Genomic DNA, 9,781 nt, shown 5'->3' with positions numbered 1-9,781 from the left:
AAATTTGTTAGGGAGTATAACGATTATTGTGTTCAATGTACCTTCCCATATATTTACCATTTTCCAAATTTTTCAAAGATCTGTGGGGTCACGCCATTGGCATGCCACCACTCAATTCACCAAATTTGAGCCTGTGCCCATTCAGTTGGAACTCTCATTTATTCTATTTGCAAAATTTCTTCTATTTTTGATGGCAATACTTGAAGCGAAAATTTTCAAAATACAAAACCTTTTTTAACATTTTTTTGAAAACTGTGAGCAACAAACACTCTCTTTGAACTCGTGAGTAGTTGAAACGTACATCAACATCCGTCTCAAGAACGGTTACATTCCGGAAGAGAAACATGGCTAAACACTGTGGAGAGGACCTCTGCTTCGAGCAAGATGCTTTCACAGTCCAAAAAAAATACAAAAAGAAATACAAAAATAAATGCTCGCTAAGTTGAAAACCTGAAAAGGGCGGCTTAGGTAATAGAGAGCGTCCTGGTGGACTGAAAACCCGAAAGGGCGGTCCAGGCAAAAATTAGGGGCATAAAAAAGGAATATACTCCCGGTGGACTGAAAACCTGAAAGGGCGGTCCAGGCAAAAGTTAGGGATCTTCACAAAAAATATATAAAAAAAAATGACTGCTGAAGCATGCCGATGGAAGTACACTCTACGCCGGTTTACAAATGGCGACTTCTTCCAGACTCTTGATCAACAATGGGTTTATACCCAGGAGGCATCAGTTTGCTACCTTGTGCCGGGATTTACATTGGTTCACAATAGTATCATCTCCAAAGGAGTTTGCCGAGTGTTTGTTTTGCGATGTCAGTTCGCCTCCCTTCTTACCTGTCTTGTCTCGTTTCATCGAGTCCACCTGTCACAATCCAGTCTATACACTCATATATATATTCATTCATCCATTCATACATCCATACATTCATACATTCATGCATTATTACTTTCATTCATACACATCATACACAACGTCATTCATACATAGTCGCGTTGATCACTCAGAAGTTTACTCTCTCCTTTCAGTTCGGTCCTCACTTATCACTGCGTCAAGCCGCAAGTTTCTACAAACAAACATCTTGCATTTACCTTCTTGTCATCAAAAGTGTCATCCCCAGTGTGTCTGGTCTAGAGATGTCACTCATCAAAAGCTGAGTGGATTCTCGCAAACCTTTCATCAAAAGCCGAGTGGATTCTCGCAAACCTTTACAAAGCCCAGAGGATTCTGGCCAACCTTTATCCAAAGCCGAGTGGATTCTCGCAAATGTTTACCAAGCCGAGTGGATTCTCGCAAAAGCCGAGTGGATTCTCGCAAACCTTTATCAAAAGCCGAGTGGATTCTCGCAAATGTTTATCAAAAGCCGAGTGGATTCTCGCAAAACTCTTATGAAGCCCAGTGGATTCTGGCCAACTTTTATCAAAAGCCGAGTGGATTCTCGCAAAAGCCGAGTGGATTCTCGCATATGTTTACCAAGCCGAGTGGATTCTCGCAAAAGCCGAGTGGATTCTCGCAAATGTTTATCAAAAGTCGAGTGGATTCTTGCAAATGTTTATCAAAAGCCGAGTGGATTCTCGCGAATGTTTATCAAAAGCGGGGTGGATTCTCGCAAGCGTTTACCTTGTTTCAAGCTGCTAGTCCTAAACAACGGACCGCTTGAGTTTACCTTCTAATCTTGTTTCAAGCCGCCAGTCCAAAACAACGGACCGCTTGAGTTTCCTTTTAGTCTTGTTCCAAGCTGCCAGTCCTAAACAACAGACCGCTTGAGTCTACATTTTGTCTTATTTCAGGCTGCTAGTCCTAAACAACGGACCGCTTGAATTTCCTTTTTGTCTTATTTTAAGCTGCCAGTCCTAAACAACGGACCACTTGAGTTTACCTTTCGCCAAGTTTCAGTTTGAAATCACATTTTTTTCTCTCTCCAGGTTCATCCCCAGTTTATCTGTTCAAGTGATGTCGCTAAAAAGGTTTTGTCTTCATTAAACTATCGTTCCAAACCGATACGGTAGCAGACAATCTCTTCCCCTGTGAAGCTGCAATTCTCCAGCGGAGTCGGATCCCTTCCTTTAATGAATTTGGGTATCCCGTTTGTTGTTTCTACTCCCAGTCAAATTGTCTTTGCCATCCTGCATTCATACTTGCATCATGAGCATTTCACAGCATCTTAGGTACAAAATTGGTGTACTTTTGTATTTAAGTCTCTTCGTCCCGTCAACTCAAAGATTCCATCTTCAAATCTCCAGACGAAGAAACTTAAATAGGGGCATCTGTCATACCCCAATTTTTGACCTAAGGTCCCACATTCATGCGCCGTTTGACCCTGATTAGTCTCTGACTTTTTAGTGAAAAATTTGGCAGAGAGGTATTTTAAAATATCTCATGTTTGGTTTCAAGTCAGGCCCTCTTCTCTCTTTATATTTTTATATTTTTAGTTTTCTTTAGTTTTTTATTATTTGTTATTTACTCTTTAATTTCCATCTTTTATTTAATTTTATAAATTTTTATTTTTATTTCTAATTTTTATTTTATCTTTTAATTAGTCATTTTTCATATTTTATTTTGGTCACTTTTATTTTATTGTCCAAGTCAAAAAAAAAAAAAAAACAAAGTGTCAATAGGTCTAAAAATAAAATATCCACGGTCCAAAAAAAATTTTCAAGTCAAGTGTCAACTTTAACATTCCTCTTTTAAAATTCACCATTAAACACCATTCAAATCACCATCAAAATCCATTAAACCATTTTCATCAACCTCCTCACCTATAAATATAGCTCTCATTCCTCACAATTTCACACACCAAAAGTTCTCTTGAGTTGTCAAAGAACTCTTCTCTCTTCTCCCTCATTTAGCTTGTGTTGACGAGCTATTCTTTTCTTCTCCCTCTTTTTTCTGTCCCTTCAGAATAAGTCCCTTCGGAATAAGTCTCTTCGGAATTTTGTCCCTTCGGTAATTTTTGTCCCTTCGGTTGTCCCTTTCTTTTATTTTCTTGCATTTTATTTCTTTTTAGCATTTTATTTTATTTTTATTTAGCATTTTAATTATTGTCATTTATTTTCCAGCAATTAGAATGTATTTAGGTGCAATGTAAATATAAATGAGAAAAGTAAGTGTGTGTGTGTGTGTCTTTTATTTCTTTACCGCTTTATATATATCAAAAAAATACAAAAAATTAGATTAGGGATTTTGTGGTGATCCAACGTCACTACAAAAATCCACGCGCTTTTAATTTTATTGCTCCGTTAGTTTAATTTTCATTTAATATTCAAAAACAACAAAAACATTCAAATAATCAAAATCACAAAAAAAATATTTTCATAATAAACCTTGATTTCTCAATCAAGTGAGCGTTCTTTTTATTTTCTTTCTTAATCAAATATCAAATCATTTTTAATCATACTTTAAGTCTATTTTCTTTCAATATAAAAAAACACAAACAAATTCTTTTTTCCACTTGGCTTTTCTCTTTAAAACTTTTTTTAAAACAAATAAAAAACACACAACCAATCAAACGTCATTTTTTAACCCCTAACTACGAGGTTTTGATCCCTCACGGGTATGTAGGCAGAGGACACTCGTCCTTCCAAATCAATAAAATGTAGATAATTAGGTCTTCCTTTTTTTAATCATTTCAAAGTTTCATTTTTTTAAAAAAAAAGCAAGCAAGTTTATAGCACAAAACGTTAAATAAAACCAAAAGGTTCTCGTAGAGTACTACGAATATTTAGGGTGCTAATACCTTCCCTAAATATAACCAACCCCCGGACCCCCCAATTTAAATAAATTTTTTCAAAGTCGTGAAATAAAAAGTGAGTCAAACGCTAACCAAATAGCTTTGATCTCTGAAAAATGACGCGACAATATATATATATATATATATATATATATATATATATATATATATATATATATACTTATTTAAGTTGTAGGACTAAATTTTAAAAGGGTCACAATTCAAACCCCCCTTTCTTGGGACTATTTCTATCACTTCAATGATGTATGTAATCTACAATAAAGACCATATACATCATTAATTGAATTAATCTAAAGAGTAAATTTTTGCTTATAATAGTGACCGAATGATGTACTATACTATTGTTTGCTCAAAAAAAAAAAAAACTACTATACTATTGTAACATACATGGGTTGGCCCGGTACTAGTGTTGGTTTGGGAGAAACTCCCTCTCAAGTTCGATTCTCCCCTTTATCGATTTCAATGGACTAATTTTGAAAAAACGAAACCAAACTACTATGATGCTAAAATATGTTTGGTGTTGTAGGGACTTACAACCAACTTCTAGGGACAAATAACCCTACAAAAACAAGTTGGCCTGAGCTAGTTGGTGTCACTGCAGAAGAAGCAGAGAGGAAAATAAAGGAAGAGATGTCTGAGGTTGAAATTCAAGTGGTGCCCCCGGATTCACTTGTTAATGCTGATTTCAGGTTCTAGAGAGTTCGATTGTATGTTGATGAATCTAATAAGGTCATTAGGACTCCAACAATTGGTTGATTCATCAACTAAATATTGTTCACATGGGATTTGGGTATAAAGCTAATGATGTAATTTGAAGAATAAACTAGGGTATAGTCCCCAGATTTTCAGGACCATACATATATAAGATTATGATTTCTGCCATGCAAACTATTCATTTAAGTAAATTAAAAAAATAATTATTAAATTATAGGTAAATTAAAATAAATCATCTTCAAATAAAATTTTAAATTAGCACGACGAAGAAAATTATAAAATAGTCTAAATTAATTTATTTCCTAAATAACTTTATTATTATGTTTGGATGGTATATTTTCTTTTTTACATATTCATTCAATTAAATCACACTAAATATATAAAAAACTTGTTATGTCTTTTTTCTTTCAAAAAGCGAACAAAAATGATATAACTATTATTACAACACAAGACGTGCCAAAAATAGAAAACAACCATAGTTGTTGTCGAATTTAAACATTCTCTACTTTGCCGCAATGTACGAACTATTAATCGTCACCACTTCGGATTTCAGGGTTCAATTGTTAGGGCATTTACATATTCAAAATATTCTTACTGTATTCTCGGAGTGTTTGCAAGTACACCATCTCCTTTTTGCAGAAGAAGGAAACTACTCATCAATGATCATAGTAACACCCAGAACTGACTAATCAATTAACAACCCACATTTTTTTTATTCACATGTAAAGCATTTTAGCTGCATAATATATTCATTAAAGTTAGGTTTCAAAGAGTAGAACAAAAATGATGATGAAGAGTGCAAAACCATGATTTTGAAGTTTATATAGGACTAATTTTTGTGACCGTCTACCCTAAAAAATAATTAAAAAAAAGTTTCTCTTTGAAGATTGCAATCTATGTATTTAGTTGATTTGTACCTTCAAATTAATTAATAAACCAATAAAACATGTTTGTCTCCGTTAGAAACCATTAGACCATCCATAATGGAGCTTTCTTATTTGAGTGTTTAAGTGGATCCTACATGTACACATCATTCAATATATAATTTTTTAATGGCAATACTTAATAAACACTCAATTCCTCCAACACAACACCACAACAAAATTCATTATTATCCTTCAAAAAAAACAATTCATTATTAGGTCCAATAATAACTCTATTATTACATTTCTAAAACACTCATTTATTGCATTACAATGTTCTTTTATAGGTCTTCACACAAAAAATGAAGAGTGAAAGTCCTTTTATAGGCACCATTCTCTATAAGCACCATTCTCTACTTTGCTCGGTGCTAAATAGATGAAACATCCACCATTGTGGATGGTCTTAGAGACCCGGATTGTCCTCCACCAATTCTCGTCTTCCCTTCCTATATATGATATGTTGGTAAATGTTAAAATAGCTTCGTTAAATCATCACTAGTCGTCGACCCGTGCTATCGCACGGGTTAATGATGAGAAACATATAGAAGCATCGTATGGACTTTATTCTAAATGAAAGAACTTAGTAAAAAGACAGATTAAAAAAATTACCAATCATAAAAGTACATTTTTTTATTAAATTTCAAAAATTGTATAAGCTTTGATGGCTAAAAGAGGGAACATCACAAAAGATAAATGATAACCACAAAAATGTTGGTTATTATCTTTGAATTATCCCCTTAATATAATGATGTCTCGGGATATTGCATGACCTAAATCATCAAATATGTGTCTATTTATGACTTTAGAAACTAATTTAATTTTAAGTGTTATTTAATCATTTTGAACTATTGATGTGTGTTATGGTTGGTTTGTTAGACCAAAATTTGTCTAAGAACAAATCACTTAAGTTTTGATGATAAAGAGTTAAGAATGTATGAGAACACTTAGGAAAATGTGTGTTTAAGTGTATAGGTAATTCTAAGTATAAGATAATTTTTGCCTATGGATCAAGCCAAAGCTATGGACTCCAGTCAACGCTCTTGACTACTTGTTGACACTTTGGAACTTGTTGAAGCTTATGTTATAGATAAAGACAATGCTTTGTATTAAGATGAAGGTAAACTATGTGGAAGTCAACGTTGTAGTTTGAGCCTTTGGACTAAGATCCTTTGTACCATCATTAACTCAAGGTTTTATGAATGATGCATGAAATTATTCTTTGCTAAGAAAGGAAACATTGTTCTGATGTAAAGGAGTAAAATTCATTAAGATGCTTAAGGTATCCAAAATTAAAGTATAACACGCAAGGACTCCATAGTCGTGTCACTTTTTTGTATCATTATCCCTGACTTCCCTATCTCTTACCAAATAGCTTGAAGTGACTATTGCTTGCCTTATTCTTGTTGGAGTAAGCCCTAATATCCAATCAATATTGATTGGGTTTGACTTTGTATCATGATATTGATATAAATATATATTGTGAATATATATAATAATAAGGCATTTCTTTATTGATTTTGTTATGTTTCAAAATAATAAAGTCATTAGAATAGATAGTTCATGTAATGGAATATTAAGTGTGACTTAATCATGAGATTACATTACGTAAAGAACGCTATTCTTAAACATATCCATAGTCAAGCTTTAATATGAATTGGGATAATAATAAAGCATAAAGACTATTATGTATGTAGACTGATGACCGCATCTCATGGGTCATTGATATTGAGATATTAAGTCTATACATAGGTATAAATATTAGGAGTAATATTTATACTGGATTGACCCACCGTGAGAATACTACATAGTATGTTATGAAAATGTCATAAGATATTCTCACAATGATAATAATGTATATCGCTCTTAGACCTGAAACCACTATGATCCCTAGATGTGGACTCAAGTGCTTTGTTGTCATTCTAACGTTGTCTGTAAGAGGATAACCATAACGTTGGTTGATGGGTACTTGATGAATCATGCTGAGGGACATGAGTGTCCTAGATGGGATTTGTCCCTCCTCATAAACAGGAGATATATCTTTAGGCCTCTTGATGAAATATGACTGTAAAATTGCATGGCCATGCCGAACTAAGTCAATATAAGATATTGGACTTATTCGTTAATCAGTATATTTCGGAATCAAGGAATATAAACATTGATCTATACAAGGGTAACAATATCTATGCCTTGGGATCAATAAAGATATCGAGACAAAGGAGTAAGTGTACACATGAGTATTATCTGAAGGAAAATCGAATAGAAGAATGGAGTAGAAGCAGCGGAAAAATTTCGATTTTCATTCCTTGGATCATTACGAAATTCAAACATGAATCAGTGATTTGATTGTTACCTTGAACTGTGGAATCTGAAAGCTGGAACTGGAAACTGGAATCTTGATCACAGCCAAGCAAGCAGCAAGCAGCAAAGCCTCTAGCAAGTCCACACGAACAGTGCTCCTCCAAAACTCGGTGCTAGCCAATGAATTGGAAGTGCAGAGAAGAAAGGGGTTGCTTCAAAATCTGTAACCAAAAACTTCAGCACCAGAGTTCTATTTATAGAACTTCTAGTGTGCTCTACAAGTCATAAGTCACTATTGGGCTTCAGTAAGCCCAACAACGAGTTTAGTAATTTTGCTAACTAATTAGCGTTATTTACTAAATGCACCCCTTATATAAGTCATACTTATATATTTCTCTTTTGACTGTTCTTTGTGTGTGACCCTATAGGTTCTAATCACGTTGGCAATAATATTAAATCTAATATTTAATATTATAAACAATGAGCGGTATCTAGCAACACATCATTGCTACCCAAGTGACAAGAATGTCAAGTGATCTGACGAAACCTTTCCATGATAATACTCATGTGTACACTTACTCCTTTGTCTCGATATCTTTATTGATCCCAAGGCATAGATATTGTCACCCTTGTATAGATCAATATTTATATTCCTTGATTCCGAAATATACTGAATAACGAATAAGTCCAATATCTTATATTGACTTAGTTCGGCATGGCCATGCAGTTTTACAGTCATATTTCATCAAGAGGCCTAAAGATATATCTCCCGTTTATGAGGAGGGACAAATCCCATCTAGGACACTCATGTCCCTCAGCATGCTTCATCAAGTACCCATCAACCAACGTTATGGTTATCCTTTTACAGACAACGTTAGAATGGCAACAAAGCACTTGATTCCACATCTAGGGATCATAGTGGTTTCAGGTCTAAGAGCGATATACACTATTATCATTGTGAGTATATCTTATGACAATTACATAACTTACTATGTAGTATTCTCACGGTGGGTCAATCCAATATAAATATTACTCCTAATATTTATATCTATGTGAAGACTTGATAACTCTTTATCCATGATCTGTGAGATGTGATCATCAGTCTACCCACATAATAGTCTCTATGCTTTAATGATATCCCACTTCTCAATAAAGCTTGACTACGGATACTTTTAGAATAGTTTCCTTATGTTTAACGGGGTCTCACAATTAAGTTATACTTAATGTTCCATTAAACGGACTAACTATTCTAGGGACTTTATTATTTTGAAACAAAACAAAATCAATAAAGAAACGCCTTATAATTTATATTTTCGCAATATATATTTATATCAATATCACGATACAAAGCCAAACCCTATCAATATAGATTGGCTATTAGGGCTTACTCCAACAATCTCCCACTAGCACTAAAAGCCAATCAAATATTAACTCAATATCTATTGGTCAAGTGTTAGCATCAAGCACACTATGGACAAGATACTCTACTAGCAGATAAGGAACTCTTTCCTATGTTGGTAGGTCATACTTCTTTCAATTTCCACTTTCAATCTTCTATCGAAAAGAAATTGAAGTGTCAAAGTATACATTTGGATCATTGGTGAGATCAAGTTTTCATTGCTCGCAAGATTTAAACCAATTTTACCTCAGACGAGATCAATGGAATCTGCAATGCATGAAACACATGCTTTCACTCAATTATGAGCTAAAAAATCCAAATCATATATATTTGACATCTGTAATAGAAACAACAACTATATGAAGCTTGTACTTTTACAAATTTCATAGGTTATATCCTAGCATATACTGTACACTGATATGAAAGTCAACAGCATTGTAACTCATTTACAATGTTTCTTTCATCCGTGTTCAAGAAACAATCCAATATCCTTTAAGACATCCAAGGATATTCTTGAAGGTATTCTAGTGTCGAACACTATAATCAATTTTGGTACATATTAGAAATAATTTTCTAACCATGTCTTACATGTGTAGATGAATTTTTTTTGGTGACTAGTATGTCATCTACATACTCCACCAAACTAATATAAATGCTCCCACTAATTTACTTGTGTGCACAAGATTTCTTTATTAATCAT

The 9,781-nt window shown here is 33.8% G+C and overlaps 1 pseudogene; it reads left to right on the top strand.

Moving 5' to 3' along the window:
* Positions 1-623: 623 nt before the first annotated feature.
* LOC146935947 (subtilisin inhibitor 1 pseudogene) lies at positions 624-4,606 on the top strand (annotated as a pseudogene).
* The last annotated feature ends 5,175 nt before the right edge of the window (positions 4,607-9,781 follow it).

Source organism: Medicago sativa, chromosome 3 (assembly GCF_051527215.1).
Source record: "Medicago sativa cultivar Bolivia chromosome 3, Bolivia_mono, whole genome shotgun sequence".
NCBI classification, from domain to species: domain Eukaryota; kingdom Viridiplantae; phylum Streptophyta; class Magnoliopsida; order Fabales; family Fabaceae; genus Medicago; species Medicago sativa.
Note: the sequence above shows the minus strand (reverse complement) of the source record. Positions and strands in the feature narration are given on the sequence as shown.